Raw genomic sequence first — 18,115 nt, forward strand, 5'->3', positions numbered from 1 at the left:
GATTTGTAAAAATTATCAAATTTCAGTCATTAACTCTAACCAAGGACAACGCAGTGGGGGACGGCCTTCATTTAACTAGCGAGAGCAGCGGCGTTTGCGTAGAGTTGTCAGCGATAACAGACAAGCAACATTGCCTGAAATAACAGCAGAAATCATTATGGGAAGTATTCCAAATTTATCCGTGAGGACACTGCTGCGAAATTTAGTGTTAACGGGCTATGGCAACAGATGACTGCTGAGTGGGCCTTCACTAACAGCACGACTTCACGAGGAGTAACTCTCCTGCGCTCGTGAACATATTGGTTGGATCCAGACTTCTGGAAAACCGTGGCCTCGTCAGATGAGTCCCGATGAGTCAGCGCTTTGGAAGTGACATGGCGCATTGTCATTCACAAAAATTAAATTGTTGTTTCGGAACATGAAACCCATGAATGGCTGCAAATGGTCTCCATGTAGCCGAACATAAGCATTTTTAGTCAATGGTTGGTTCAGTCGGTCTGGAGGACAGAGCCCATTTCATGTGAACACTGACCACACCATTACGGAGCCACCTCCATTTACACAGTACCTTGTTGACAACTTGGGTCCATGACATCGTAGGATCTGTGCCACCCTCAAAGCTACCATCAGCTCTTAGCAACTGAAATCGGGACTCATCTGACGAGGTTATGGTTTTCCAGTAGTCTAGGATCCAACCAATATGTTCACGAGCGCAGGAGAGTTACTCCTCGTGAAGTCGTGCTGTTAGTGAAGGCACACTCAGCAGTCATCTGTTGCCATAGCCCATTAACACCAAATTTCGCAGCAGTGTCCTCACGGATAAATTCGGAATACTTCCCATAATGATTTCTACGGTTATTTCAACCAGTGTTGCTTGTCTGTTATCACTGACAACTCTACGCAAACGCCGCTGCTCTCGGTCGTTAAATGAAGGCCGTCCCCCACTGCGTTGTCCTTGGTTAGAGTTAATGACTGAAATTTGATATTCTCGGTACACTCTTGACACTGTGTATCTCGGAATACTGATTTCCTTAACTATTTTCAAAATGGAATGTCTCATGATTCTAGCTCCAACTACCACTCCGCGTTTAAAGTCTGTTAATTCCCGTTGTGCGACCAAGATGACGTCGGGTACCTTTTCACTTGAACCACCTGAGAAAAATGACAGCTCCGCCACTGCACTGCCCTTCTATACCTTGTGTGCGCGATACTCCCACCATGTGTATGTCTGCACATTGCTATCCTTTGACTTCTGTTATTTCAGTGTAAGCACAACCTGTTCCTACCTTTTTTTTTATTTGGTACGACTCTCGACCTACTTATCTTTAATCTATTTTGGCTTTGTGAAAATTTCTATTAAGGCTGCAAGGAACCATTTAGTGTCCATTTGTTGATTTACCGATTGTTAGTGTGTTATATCTTTGATTCCAATAACTGGATGTTTGATTATTTTGGAACACCGTTACATTGCCACAGGATATTTATCGTTGGTTTCGGAAGAGACACAATTTTAAGGATATTTCGCGTTTCTCCATGTCACAGGCTGTCCCGTTTTAGATTGTTTCGTAAATGTAGTAGCGTGGAAAACTGAGCCCAGAAACCCCAACAAACATTTTATTCCGTACCAATGGTGCAGTACATCCGATAACTTACTTTGTACGCCGTTAATCATGAGTGCACGCGGAAACTTCGTAATTTCGTGTCGATGGTAAAATGTCGCAAGCACCGACAGTAAAATATGCAATGATTAATTATAATTATTAGTCATGCAGATCTTGATACGAATTGATGGTATATGGCCGAATGTCAGGATGCAGAGAAAGAACAGAAATTCCTATGAAAGAACATTTTGCATTATTATTTTAAAAAAACTTTATAGCGGTACTGCACAGTTACACACGATTACCTCATTCGACAAAACGATCCATCGGAACGCCGTGTGTGGTATAATACTCACACTATGTCGTTACTGAACATATTGCCTTTTAATGTGTTGACGAGAGCGAATGATATGTGATTTTCCAACGTGTCAGTACTCTTGTGTTTCAGGATTGTATGCTCATCCTGCTAATTGTGTGACATTGAGAAATATTTATGCACTGTGTATCGGTACAATCCTCTGTGCATCGGTACAATCAGAGATACTGATGAACGTATGTTGAAATATTGTAATGGTGTTGTTCGTGGGTACACGGTATATGTTCTTAATTTTAACAGTAGTCACTTGTGGTATCATTGTATTCGGAACAAACGCGATGACTAAGTCCATCTACCCATCTACTACAACAATCGATTAAATCGAGACTGTCTTCTCCATTGATCAGGTTGTCTCCTACGCGTATTTGACGTTGCCTGATAATCCACACTACCCCAACTGGATGAATTTGTGATTAGTTTCTGAGCTGTGTTGCAATTCATGGAGAGGCTAGTGTAATTGCAACGCCCAGTCATCGTAAATTGGTAAAGTTTTAGACTGCGGGTGCGCCTATTCTTTTCGGTGCTATCTCGTTCGGTGCTCCGTTCTGAAAAGGTGTGCCTGGTTTGTCTTCATACGAGGAGAATTTAAAAAGTGAGTTTCACATTATTATGGCAAGCCAATTATTATTGAATGCAGCACAAACTTCGAAGTGATACTTATTTATCTGACATTATTTTTCAATTTAATCACTAAGCCGCTGTAAGCAACGGTTGGAACCCTCCACCCCATAAGAGCTATTCGAGCACTTCTGTGGGAACGTGCTCATTGTTGTAATATCTCTTTCCCCCATGTATTTCTTTAGCTTTCTGAACACCTGGAAATCGTGTGGTGCAAGATGCAGGCTTACCGTTCAGCACCATCCACGTCTGTGCAGCGTAGGTCAAATTGTCGGCACAATTTCGCTTTGGCTGAATGCGACACTGCATTTGCTCCTGATATCGCCAGAATTTCACTGTGAATCTGTGCGGAATTTAGACTTTTTGCCTACAATACTTCAGCATTGGAGCAATTTTTCCACTTGGTGCGCCCACTGCCACCCTGCCATACACATGTTATACGTATGGCAATAGGATGTGTCTGCAGGAAAACCTCAACATAGATTGTACTCTGACAATGAGTCACACTCGTTACTCAATGATCGTTGGGTGGGACGACCTGTGTAACTTATTATCTAAGCGTCTACGAAAATTGTCGACTTTCGTAAAATATAATCGCCCTTAACATAACCTAGAAGACCTATCATCGTGTCCGAGAGCTGAAAGATCACTTTCACTTAAAGTCTCCTTAAAATACTGGCAGTTTTGCAATATACGTTTCCCCTGTACAGCAAACAAGTGTGATCGACTTTGCAAAATCATTCCTAGAACTGTAGGTGTATATAACTCTTCTTCTTACGTATAGGTCTCGAAAAGGCCACGGAGGTCACATGGAGGTTTACCATCAATCGTTCATCTCACGAACCATCCGCAAATGGAAAAGGAAAATGCGGAAGTGGCAGTGATACACAAAGCAACCTCCGCCATGCATGATAACTTTGCTTACGGAGTCTAGATGTAGAAGTAGAATTCACACATACCTTGTTGTTATGCTGGTGTTTTAAATGCGGAGGTTTCTTAATCTAATGTCGTGAGAGTTTACTTTTCATGAACTTGGCCGCTAGATATAACAGCTCGCCCAGGAGGCTACTACCCCCGTAAACAGAATTTCTAAGGGAGCTCATGAAATGCGAAGGACGTAGCAGGAGTTTACTCGTAGCGACAAATGACGATAGCGAGTATCAGTGACGTAGGTAGTAAGAGATGTCTCTGTGGCGCTAATCAGTGATACACGCTGGTGATGAGAAACTTCATCTAGCATGCACAGTTAATCTAGGCGATTGTGGAGTGTTGCTGACAGCTTGCAGCACTCAGGTGTTGCTAGGCGACATGTCTTACAGGATGTTGAACGGGCGCCGTAATGAGGCCTTGACGTCACTCTGGAAGCTCTATGACGTCTCACCGGCAGAGAGGCTCGTTTCAAAGGACCCAGAGTGTAAGCATGCCATATCGTTGCTCCCGGATCATTACTTGCTCCGTCAAGTAAAGTATGGCGATGTAATTACGATTGTAAGTTTTCCTTCCTTTTTGTTTGAGTCTACTCCTCATACAGCAGATATTCTAATGAAGTCCCATTCATCACATCTTATTCTGTTTCTAGGTAAAAGGATAGCCTATCATATGACTGTAGCAAGAACAGATCGAATGATTTAGACATTACAGATATAATAAAATAATCAGAAAACATAACCCCACAGAAAGAAAACACCCAAAATAATCGAATAAAGGCAAAGCTGAGGAGATAGCTGTAAACAAAACAACTCCTTCATCTATAACCACAAAGATAAAGCTATCAAAATAGTTTGTAGTAAGAATTAAATTACTGAAGAGAAAATTACAATATAAAGTGGCAACACCTATAAAATCAGACAGAAGAAACATTACAGTATCCATGGATAGAAAGTAGTACATAATTATAAAGGCAATTAAAAGAATAACGTCGAGAAAACAAAGTATTACCCAACGATCAGGTTCCAAATAACACTAGAAATATCGAAAATATACAGATTAAACCAAAGAAGAAGCAGAGAGCGACACAAACGTATTAAATGCTTTATTAAATACGTGTAAAATACAGCTTCAGATATGACTGCACACGAGAAATGAAATTATCTGTTTTCTCAAAACTGACAGTTATCACACTCGTGATATACAAACTTCGCAGAATACTTTTAAATAAATTACTTCAGCACTATAGCACAAAACATTGGATACAACCACAAGAATGTACAAAAAATAGATGCAAACTTTAGAAGAATATGCCAAAAGAAGAGAGCAAAGCCAGCAAGAACACTCTAGATGTATTCACATACAACAAAAAATGCACTCAGGACCTCGAAATCTCAAAGTTAAACACAAATAGGAAATGGCGTACCGGTATTTTGATATACCAAAACCACATACTACACAGTGTAACTCTCGTCCTTACAAAACAAGACATTAAAATCGTTTTTCAAACAGATAATAGAACTGGAGATAAATTAAGAAAGCAAAAACAGAAAAAAGGAATGTCGTTCACGTATATTCAAATTAAAATATAGAAATGCGAAATATGAATACTGTATACGGAGAAGACTACCATAAATTTTAGTATCAGCTACAAAGAATATTTAAGAGTGAGTGTAGCATTCCATATATCCAGAACACCTAATAGAGGAAAACTAACATCCACATCACATGAAATCATTCCTCATATAACAGAGAGAGTATTTCAGGTAAAAGGTCACATATTATGTGTATGAGGAGTATAAAAGGAAAACGCTGAAGGGTCTAGAGGCACCAACAGAAATATCACTTTTCCATTGATACACAAATTAGCGTAAAATAAAATGTACACAGGAAATCACACATAAAATTAGATCACATTAGTGTCTGCACTACCTCATCATTCTCCCCTCCTCAACGTCCTGCTCCATTGCTACCTTCTACAGACCATAAATTCCTATTGACCCTCCATTATCTTATCAAATGCACGATAACAGAAAAAGAGAGTGTTGTGAAATGTAGATGAGTGGAAGCTTTCGTACAAAGACGTCTGAGTTCAGTAATGCTTACAGAAGAGTCAGTCGGCATAAATGGAAAGATGAGACCAAAATTAAAGAGCTTAATTTACAAATTATTATGAAAGAGGAAACAATTATTAAGGTAACGTAAAAGTGCTACTATGGAACATGAAATGGGTAAACGCATATGAGTCAAAATAAATTATTCAGCGATGATCAAGTAATTATCATAATAATCATTTTCTCTGTAGTCCACTGAGGGTGCTTATGGCCATAAAGTGACGCATGCTTGCTTAAAAAGAAAAAGAGAAACCAATAGCAAAGTATTAGTAACAACAATCCTTACCGCACCTATAAGACAAACTGCACTGAAGTAGCAGGTGGGTAGAATGTCTGCAACCATTAACGACAGCTATAACTGAAAATAAATTATAGGTAATTATCAAAATCAAACGCTTCTTTAAGTTACACTATACCAACAAAAACGTTTATATAAAGCTTAAGAAGAACTTAAGTTGAATTCATCGATATTATAAATGCATTTCCTTCAGAAAAATAAATAAATATATGTGAAGGCTTATTGAATGACAAGTGGCGACTCGTAAATGTAATTTATGTAGATTCAAACACTTCACACTTTTGAGTTCTTTTTCAGAAACATTACGGTGTTTATAAAATAGCCACGAATTTACTATGCAGAAACAACAATGGACTATGCATTAAAGAGGAAAAGTTTCTTCGATGAAGGTAATGCAAAGAAAATGGATAGCGTCTTGAGAAAGTTTTTAATGCCAGGGGTCGTTCGGTGTTCCTTGAGTGAGAAACCCTTTCTTCCCATTGATTAGAGGACAGGGGTCCAGGAGAGCCTGAGTGGCGAAGTTACTGTTCTGCGTTATCACAAGCCTGTTAAAATACTTGCTAGGGCGGACATTAAAGCATGAAACGTCGTCAGAGGCACCCGCGCATCAGCTGCAAGTTATTTTGTTTGTGCTGCTGTTATATTGACAACGGAAGTCTGTCCTCCACCACAGGGCACCGTTCTTTATGCCATACTTATTACAGGTATAGCTTAGACGCGATTAACGTATGTACGGATAAATGAGGAGTATTCGAAAAGGAAACAATCGTTGGAGGGACTTATGCACCACATAAATAATGAAAAAAACAGGAATTTAAAATCAAAACCATAAACACAGACTGCAGAAGGAAATAGAGGAACTGCACTATTAAACAAAGGGGAGATCTGACAGGTGGAAAGAATGCGTTAAGATACCTGCGAGGGTGAGTAGTTGTCTGATATCATGTGTCGATTAGGAGGACAAAAGGAATTCATAGTTAGAATAAAAGCTTTCAAGGTTTTTCGAATATCAAACAAGGCAGAAGAGATAGAAAATACTTCTCCGTATTATCTAAGATAATTGGTGAAAGTGTCTAAAATCTATGGGTCAGCAACCATAAACTCGGATATTCGGAAGTCGGAAGAATATGATTCACACAGCCCTAACAACAAAGGCAGATAAAGATGAGAATTCTCGCAAGATCTGCTTAACAGCTCATGCATCCAAGTTACTGGTAAAAAAAAGTATACAAAAATTTGGAATAGAAAGTTGAAAATCTGTTAGATGGTATGGCTTTAGGAAAGGTAAAGGCAGTAGTTGCAGGAAGTTGCTGTTGATAATGAGGTCAACGTCCGCCCCGATAGCTGAATGATCAGCGTGACGGACTGCCGTCCTAAGGGACCTGGGTTCGATTTCCGGGATCAGTGATTTTCTCCGCTCAGGAACTGGGTATTGTGTTGTCTTTATCATCATTTCATCCCCATCCGGGGCGCATGTCACCCAATGTGGCGTCGAATGTAATAAGATCTGCAATAGGGCGGCCGGACCTGCCATGTAAGGGGCCTCACGGCCAATGACGCAATGACGCCAAACGTTAATTTCCATAAGGAAATGCCGACTGTTTTACAGGATTTATAGACATAGGAAAAATGGTTCGTCAACGTAAAGGAATATATTTCAAAGTTTCAGAGAAACAGGTATCAGGTGTAGGGACATTGATGTGAAGGTATGCTCATAGGAAACAGTACACCAGAAACGCACTGTTGAAATTAAGAAGGTTTCAAGGCCGGGATGCATCACTCTCTCGTACCTGTTCATTTGTGCGCAATGAGGAAATGAAAAGTAAGTTCATGAAAGGGTTTAAGAACAAAAGTGAAAGGATATCAATGATAAGATTAGCTGATAGCGTGGCTATTGTCTGAGAAAGTGAGAAAAAAATGTAACGGGATGGAATGAAAAATCTAATGCTCATAGATTATGGATTGAGTGTAAAATAAAGAAAGCGGGAAGTAATCAGGAGTAAAAGATAAACTTAACATCAAAATGGGACCACTTAATAGCTGAAGTGAAGAAATTCTGTTTCCTATTCATGCCGAATTAGGCAAAGAAGATAAAAGAAGTTGACCAACACCGGCAAAGAAGGCACTACAAGAAGATTGCTAGTGTGGAACATAAGATTAAATCTGAAGAAGGATTCTTTGAGAATGTACCTGTTGTGCTCAGCAATGTATGCTTTTTACCTCTGGAATATCTTACTCAAGAGGATGCCATAATAGTTAAGCCATTCTGTAGTGATGAAAGTTATGGGGAAAAATAACGGCAACAGTTTCCTTTGCTTTCTGCCGTTCACTGTCCTACATATCAAGGCCAGTTTGAAAAAAAATTGGCCGTTAGCCCTCGTCGCTGTAAAACACCAGAGCAACTGAATTGCCGCCCTGAAGAGGAACGCAGAATGTCGGTCACAACGTCTGCAGTTAAGCTTACTCGGTGTTTTCCACTGACGCGATTTAAGAATGACAATTATTTTAATGAAACTGACAGCCGTGGAAGCCTTACGAACTTATATCAAAGCTATGCTGGCTGATGTCACATGGCCATCTCAGCAAATGATATAGACTGCTGTGATGATGATCTATCTTGTGAAGTGACTCACTCAGGTCTTGCAACTACTCCCCCAGTGTCCTTACTTATATATGTCAGTTGAGCTTCCTCATGTAGGCAGGTCAATCACTTCTTATCAACTTTCGTTATTATGTAACGCCCTTTTCTCCCCTGCATTAACCGAAGCGCTCATTTGCTCGAAAAGTGTCAATTCGAAAAACATTCCGGAGTATTGCTTAGGTTGCCACTATCTCCCAGAATGTGTAAACGCCATGTTTTGCTATGGTGTAAGTCTGCCACTGTGATGTGACTCACCTTGTTATTTTTTGCGCCCCAAAGCAAAACGAAACAAGCGCCATGTCACTCGTGGCAGAGTGGATGTAAACAGCTGTAAGCCAGCCGTCAGTATTGTGTATGCTACTTAACTGTGTTTTGGGTAGGGGTGGTAGGAGCTAGAATGGAATCAGGATTCTATCCGGTCTATGCATCTTGAATTCCCCAGAAGCAACAATGCCTACTGTACGCTAAAAATGGCGAAAAATATCAAGGTCGAGAATGTTTATAAGTAATCACTGCCGATAATACCTGAGCTGCAGTGAACCAAGTTCATAACTGTAAACGAAATTTTAAGCAAGTGTAAAGGGCGAATTAATCCACCGTTATCACTGGGAGTTATTCTTGTTGGAAAATAAGTACTTCAATATTTTTCTTTTTTTCGTATAGTCTTCCTGAGTGTTTGGATGTAGCCCGCCACAAATCTCTCTCCGGTGACAATCTCATTATCTGACAGTAGCACTTGTATCCCATGTCCCTAACAGTTTCTAGGATATAGTCCAGTCTCTCGCTATAGTCATAAACCGTCTACTGATACTCGATGGCCGGCCGCGGTGGCCTAACGATTCTAGGTGCTACAGTCTGGGACCCCGCGACTGCTACGGTCGGAGGTTCGATTCCTGCCTCAGGCATGGATGTGTGTGATGTCCTTAAGTTAGTTAGGCTTCAGTAGTTCTACGTTCTATTGGACTAATGACATCAGATGTTAAGTCCCATAGTGCTCAGAGCCATTAGAACCATTTGCTGCTTGATGTCTTAAAACATGTTCCATAATCCCGTCACTTCTAGAAAATGATTTCCGTATTTGCCCTCATGGCAGATTCTGCGAATATGCTCCTCATTTCCTAACTTTTTAGACAAACTAAATTTAACGTTCTTATGTTCAAGAGATCAACAAGAAAATATGGAAGCATCAAGACAAACTGATAGCATAAATGTAGATTCTAGCCTCGTCAGTAGATTCCGCTGTTTTATTTGATTTCGATGATTTGGGCAACCACATCGTGATGTACCATGCATCCATTGGGTACGGGGCAAGGTAGAGTTAATGCCAACGATCATGAGACTATTTTGGCTGATCAGGTTCACCCCATAGTACAACGATCGTTTCCCAACAGGGACACTGTGTTCCAACACAACTGGCCTCATTTCACACAGCTTGCACCGTCCATTACTGGTTGTGTGAGCACGAGGATGAATTATTGCATCTCTACATTATTGACCGTTTGTGCTCTACTTTGGAGACAATCATATGTGATCGTTGCTAAAAGTTGTCACTATTTTGCAGGAAGAACATTATAAATTCCCCTGAGAGCTTACAGAACCTGTATTTATTCACTCCAAGACGACTGGAAGTGATTATGAAAGACAACGGTATTCCTACCCCATATTATGCATTGTGTTTGTATTGTGTATTGAACAGGGAAACTACAGACGACGGAGAGGCTTCTTCACGCCGTAGCCCTCAGAGGCCACAGCAGTCCATCCACCCCGCCGCCGCCCCACACCGAACCCAGGTTATTGTACGGACCCCAGTTGTGGACTACACCCCCCCCCCCCCTCCCACCGCCACCCTCCTCGGGAACGTCTCATACCAGACGACTGTGCCCCAAACGTTTGTGTGGTAGAGTAATTATAGTGTACGCATATGTGGAGACAATGTTTGCGCAGCAATCGCCGACATAGTGTAACTGAGATGGAATAAGGGGAAGCAACCCACATTCACTGAGGCAGATGGAAAATATCCAGAGGCTGGCCAGCACACCGGATCTCTACACTAATCCGCCGAGCGGATTCGTGCGTGGGACTGGCACACCTCCTCGCTCAAGAAGCAACGTGTTGGTTCGTGCAGCTAGCCAGGCGGGCTTATATCACACATTATTAAGGTAATGTGTAGTGTGCTTGGTTTTTCCATTTATTTGCCCAGCCTCTACAGCACCATGTCTCAAAAAGTTTTTCTGTGCGGATTCCACTCTTAAACTATGTTATGACCTAAGTTCTTTAACAATATGTCAAGGAAGTCGAAATTCAGAGATTACACATACGAAGACTTATCACCATTAGACAGCTTGTTGGCTACAAACTGGTAGTGCATACACCATGTAATTTTTGGCAGGTTCTTGATGAGTGATTACTTACTGTTTTATATTTCCATTCTAAATTTTTTCAATTGCACCTACATTAAACAAATGTGTTTTTCTATGACTATTTATTTAGTCATTAGTGATCACACTGCGCTTTTAATTTCTCTTCAGGGTCATTAATAATTATATATTAGGGCATAGGTCAACAGTTCAGGCCATTATGTAACTGCTCATGGTATAGTACTACATTTTTGTTTGGGTTCGAAAGCTTAATCATTAAAATCAGAACCCTTGTGTGATCGCTTCCTTGTTCATCTGTCTGTTCAGACCCATTTTTCACAGCGATGGTTGAAGTATCAAGTTGAAATTTGCATCAGATCTTAAGGCCTTTTTGTCCCTCGGCAGTCTAAAAGTTTGAGCTTCAAAGTCAATGAAACCAAAAGATATGTCATATATTATAATGCTCCACAAAGAATCATGAAATGTGGCCAGAAGCAAGGTTTGACAGTGAAAGTAAAGGAAAAATCGGAAATCTGTCAATCTGTAATCACACCAAGAAAAAATATTTTTTGTCATTTGGTGTCCATGTATCTAACTGTCCAGCTGTTAATAACACTTTTTCTTGTGAATGGGGGAGGTATAAAGTTGAAATTTACTTCTAACACTAAAGTCTATGGTCCATCTACTTGTAAAAATAAGTGAGCTTCTAACTCAATGCAGTCAAAATATAGAGTCATTTACGTTACACATTTTGATACTTGCAAACTTCGTCATAAAAACTCTTAGATGGAATACCTATGTACGTAATAAAATATCTATGGAACACTGTGAGTGCAAATTCCGTAAGCACTTGTCTGGTTTTTACACAACATGCACCTTACATCTGGTCGACCCTGCCATAATACAGAACATATCTTATGCTAATTGCTTCAATGAGTGATATCCTTATGTCACTTAAAAACTTCATTTTCTCTACAAAGGTTATTTGATTTTGGCTAACATTTTATTTACGCTTTATCCCTAGCTTTGGTGAGGACAGATACAATTGTACACTAACAAATACGAGTCATTCTTTGGGAATTAAATTTACTGGCTATTATTTATTTGTATGCTTGGTGAGGCTTAGCTGAATATCGATCAAATACGCTGAATATAACTTATAGTAATGTCAAATTAGCAACGGAAGTTGGGATACTTTGAACTTAATACTGTAGCTTCCACATCACTTGAATGAAAGTTAAGATACACATGGCTCAACAGCTGATAATAAGGTTCACCAGTACTCTCTGTAAATGTATAGTAACTAATGCATTGCGAGACTTACATGTAAACTATTGTGTTAAGTAATAACATTCTAGGGTCGAACATTTCTGTGACTAAATTATTCGCTCTTTAGGAATCAGTCAGGTTCTGGAGGAGGATGATAAACTTAATTGGCTTTGAGATATTAATCTTACAGTTCCATTTGTAATTCTGCTGTGAATCTGAATTGTTGATTTGTGATGATTTTGTGGAAGGCAACAGAACTCAATTTATGCATGTGGCTTAAGAGTCCATCTTATAATGGAGTCATTCCATGTTAATTCAGCGGAGTAAAGTAACATTTTCAACCTGACAATCTCATATTTCTTTCAAATTTGGTGCATTCTGTGATCCAGAAAAGACATGGAAAAATACCAATTTGCAGGTGTGTTACAACTGAGAAGAAAGTTATAGGTCTATAAAATATTGAATTAGTCCGAAATTTATATGCGTCTGCCACAACATAGATTATTGCAAATCTGGTTCTATTTCAGTGCCAACAATGAAAATGGTACCATTGGAAAGATAATGAATAGACCTTTACAGTGATTACCCACATGACAGGTTTTTGAGAATTTTCATACAAAAAGTCATTGACGTTGCCCTTTGACTTTGAATATACGATAACACCCTATCTTCAATATTTTTAAAAAAATATGTTTAATTGCTTGAGTATGTTACTATAAATATGGTAAATATCAAGATGACACACCAAAGGTATCATGCACAAAAAAAATCATTTTGTCTGTATCAATACACTACCGAATTAAAGAAGGTAACACACATATTTTTAACACAAATTATGATAAAGTACAATCCATAAGTAACATTGTACCGATATATGCTTTACATTATTACAGTGGTATTATCAATTATTTATATTACATTACATTATTTACATTACAGTTGTAATGAAAAGGCAATGAAAAGTGATTAGATCACTCCTCAAAATTCTCCAACTTACTTGTTAACATTCGGCAGATCTGATGCAGAGAGATTGTATGTCCTTCCAGTTGGTGTCACTGGATCCACTCTTGTGATAATGTCACATTTTCTGATGACACAAACGTCTGGTTTGGCAGGAAACACAAATGAGAGAGATGATCCAAGTGGATGGAAGAAGTTGACCTTTACTTCATATGTTTCTTCACATATTTGTAGGACATATGCTGCACACCAATGAGTGTCATACAAACAGGCAACAAATCCATGTGTATTTGTTAACAGTATTTCATTCACCATAGCAATAACTGTCTCTTCTGTACTCACTAAAGAAGCAAATATGCTTTGGATTTACTAAACATTTGTTAACAGGTGTTACATAATGAAGCTTATGTGTACCTGGATGGTCCTTGTATTTTTTAAAACGATGTTTCAGCTTGACCGTATCTTCATCATGATGTTCGAGTACTGCCTCAGGCATGGATGTGTGCGATGCCCTTAGGTTAGTTAGGTATAAGTAGTTCTACTTCTAGGGGACTGATGACCTCAGATGTTAAGCCCCATAGTGTTTAGAACAATTTGGAACATTTGAGGCTGGCAAGTCTTGACAATCTGTGTACAGTCCCTGCTACCCCCCTGACAAGATCCTTTACCATGCGCTGTAGCAAAAAAATGTCATTCTGCTGTAACTTCAATATCTTCTTGATGGTAGGGCAGATTCATAAAGTTCTTTCTGTTTTTGTATTGGGCAGCACATTCATCTGATAAGGAATGAATGTGCTTTGGATTTGAAAACTGACATTTTATGAAACTGATGAAATTTGTTTGGAAAGAATAAACACACACTGTATCATGCTGAAGTCAGTCAGATATTTCCACATATGATGCATGTCGTATTTCATTAGTGCTTGAATCTCTGTAGTAAGCTACAAATGGTGCATTGTAGCCTGTGAATTATTCTAGTGGCATCCTTGTACCCTGTCCAGAATGATGAAGGAGTAACTTTCTGAAAAGTCACAAAAAACAAGAAACTCATTTACTTTGAGGCCTTTGTAAGTGACTTTGCAGAAGTGTGACTGCCGCTGGGAGATAAAAAATATTCAGCAGGAGCTGTTTTAACCACGATGCTAACACCTCAATGAAATCATCTGTTGACTTTGTTATAGCCTTCATAACTAAACTACCTGTAATTAACGAAGACTTATATGCAATTTAGTCAATGCAGTTCTTACCAGACAGACCATACAGATAACCACTCTTGTCATGCCTGGAAAATAGGGACATGAACCTAAGAAACATGCTGCTAGTGCAGGATTACGCGTAACAAATGCTACACTGTGCTTGAATGATAGTAATGTTTATTCATCACTCTTTGTTACTGTTTTAAGTTTACAGTCTTCAATCATTAACTTGAAATTCTGGTGCAAGACAGACACACAAACAGCATGGATTCAACTGGCATTGGCTAGCACACAGTGCTTTGGCCGCAACTCACCAAATCTGAAGAATCCAATATTTGTATCTAGGTATTTATCTTTGAATTATGCACACGGTTCCTTGAGGTTGTGCATCACTATCTGCTTTTGTTTATGTATTATAATTCGATTTTCTTTGACAGACAAAGTCTTTTCTTCCTGGCATCATATGGCTCACATCATGATCACAGTAAAAAATCACGCACACACTGAACAGATTTCTCACATATTATCTTACATGGCTTTGGATTTGGTGTCACTAGTATACCATGTTCTGCTACTAACTGTTTTGCTCCATGTACCATGTAATCTGAATCAGAAAATTTTTTCATCGTTTTCTTTATACTCCACTTCTGTAGAAGTACAGTTAGAATTTGTGTTTTGTCTGAATTGTGAAATTTATCTTTCAGCTCGGTGATGATTTTACTTTTTCCGAGCTACCGCTATGGTCGCAGTTTCGAATCCTGCCTCGGGTGTGGGTGTGTGTCATGTCCTTAGGTTAGCTAGGTTTAATTATTTCTAAGTTCTAGGCGACTGATGACCTTAGAAGTTAAGTCGCATAGTGCTCAGAGCCATTTTTTTGTTTTTTACTTTTTCCATTTTCACTCTCTTCTTTTTGCGGTTGTGCCTCATAAGTATGCTCTAACAGAGAAACTATTTATTTCTGTTCTTGATTTGCGTACTTTTTCTCACTCTGAAGCCTCTTTTTCTTCACAGGAGATTCTAGTGCCAGATCTGATGCTACTTCATCTTCACTTAAATCGTCTCTGGAAGTACCTGGTACAAATGAGGCAACATCTGCAGTGATTGTTGGGTTTTACGATATTTATTTTCTACATTTACTGCAAATTTTTCCACCTAACAATACGTTAGGATATTTGATTATCATTCACTCCTGAAATCCCTTTATACTCTTCTGCGCTTTAGCATTACCTTCTTTCCTAAACGGATTGCAACAATAAAATTTCAACTTGAAATCAATTTTTTACGAAACATTACTTTATGATACATTTACACTGCACTTTGTTAAACAAGCCAAAGCCATAAAACACATAAAACAAAATTTGCATAATATAGAGAGGTGGTGACTAGTTGAAATAAGAGTCTCACTATGACTGGCTATTCATTAATATTCACTGATTGAAATGAAAGACTATCTGATCACTAAAACAGGCTAATGTGGATTGGTTGAAATAAAAGTTCACTCATTGTCTGTTTACAGCTAGAAATATTAAAGAACTGGTCTGAATAAAAGTAACTGCTATTGGCTGGTGTTATAGAAAAAACTGGATACATAGCTGATTACTGCATGTTGATGGTGTACTTTAGCTGTCAAAATAAGTTTTTGTACTATCTTTATATCTACCATATTTATAGTAACATGCTGGAGCAATTAAACATATTTGTTTCAAAAGAATTGAAGATTGGGCGTTTTGAGATTTTCAAAGTCGAAGATAAAGGTCAATAACTTTTAGTATGAAAATTACCAGAAACCTGCCATGTGGTGGATCAATGTAAAGGTCTATTCATTAGGTTTCCAATGATACCATTTTCATTGCTGTAACTAAATTAGAACCAGAATTACAGTCATTTATGTTGTGATACATGCACATAAATTTAGTAAAAATTCCAAACTTTCCAAACCTGTAACTTTCTTCACAGCTGTAATACACATCTCCTAATTGGTATTTGTCCATCTGTTATCTGGGTCATTGAATGCACCACATTTGAAAGAAATCCGAGGGGTCAGTTTCAGAGAAGTTTTAAATTGACATGAAATGACCCAGTATTACCTGCTGATAGAATATTGTGAATTGAAAGAATATAATTTGAAAAACTGGAGCATTGTTTTGGAACTTGTGATGTAATCAGGATTAAATTTGTAAAATTTAAAGATGCAATGGAAGTGTATATCTTCTCTGAAATTACGTGGCAGTAATGTGTTGGCAGAGAGGCAGATAGTTTTCAGAGTAGTACATGGAAACAATACAAGCATTCTATGTTAACGTGGTGAATATAGTTTATGCGGTGGTTTGAATAGATAGTATTGTCTAAGCTCTTTCAGTTATAAGATGAGACTTAGAGATGAGCTCTTCTAGGACTTTCAAGTAGATGGATCTATGAAGTGTCACACTATTGTTTCAGGAAGCTGGGTACACACTATGTGTGAATGCAACTGTTAGGTAATTAAGCCTTGAGCTCTGGTTTTTGTGATGGTTACATTTTTCAAGTGCAAGACACTGAACTTATTTTCAATCTAATAATCGTTATTTATTCAACCCCACAGACGCTCTTGAATGTGAATGACTGATGTCGTTTTCCTTTACGCTGTGTTTACTTTAGAATACTGTCACGGAACAGGACGCAAATCCATCATTGAAAGATGTGAAGATGATGTGGAGACATCAGAATATTGTTGCAGTTACACAGTTTTAACTGACTGTAGTTGAAATTTAGTTTAAGTGAAGAGATGTCAACAGTTGTCAGTGTATGTATTCCTGACAAATCTACTCAAACTGATGTAGCGTACTCACCTGAGTTATGCGCACTTCAGAGCAAAGAAGTGCTTTCACGAACTATGTAACTCATGCTATTTACAAAATGTAGAGAAACGTATCTGTAAGGTCTAGGTTTAATGCAAACCCCATTTAAAGGCGAAAATCCCAAGGACCTCTCATCATGGATCTTTATTTCCCATAATTCCATCGAGGTTGAAAGAACTTACTGTAGGTATTTGGGTCGGCCGAAGTGGCCGAGCGGTTCTAGGTGCTTTAGTCTGGAACTGCGCGACTACTACGATCGCATGTTGAAATCCTGCCTAGGGCAATGATGTGTGTGATGTCCTTAGGTTAGTTAGGTTTAAGTAGTTCTAAGTTATAGGGGTCTGATGACCTCATATGTTAAGTTCCATAGTGCTCAGAGCCATTTGAGACATTTGTAGGAATTTGTCAAGTCCTCTTCCAAGAACGAGGTAAAGCAGCTGTTATGCTTTTGTCACAGTAGAATTGACTTCCAAATTTGTGTTACCCATGCCACTAAGGAGAGCTAATATACTTTCACACAAACATTCCTGAATCACTTTCTGCATTAAAGTTGTCATGTTGATAAGTCATCTGTGTGCTGTAATCAGTAGTAGAGATAAATAGTTTTGCAAGTGTCATATAGATATGTGATTGTAGCTTCTGACATGTAGCCCATCTGCGTGTCTTATGGAAGAGCTTGGTATATTGTGTAACATTTGTCCTAATATTGCCAAAAATCAACGGCCTATTATGTATATATCTTTGTGAAGAAATCAGAAACGAAATTCCAAGTGATTTAGATCCATACCATCAGTTTTACTTCTAAAAAATCAGCTAACACTGGGTAAAATATGGGAAAAGATATTTCTGCCACTTTCCATTAGGTTGAGACGTGGTGCTGTAGTAAGGGTGGCATTGGAAAATATTAGAAAGACTGATTAC

The sequence above is a fragment of the Schistocerca gregaria genome, chromosome 3 (assembly GCF_023897955.1).
Source record: "Schistocerca gregaria isolate iqSchGreg1 chromosome 3, iqSchGreg1.2, whole genome shotgun sequence".
In the NCBI taxonomy this organism is placed as follows: Eukaryota; Metazoa; Arthropoda; class Insecta; order Orthoptera; family Acrididae; genus Schistocerca; species Schistocerca gregaria.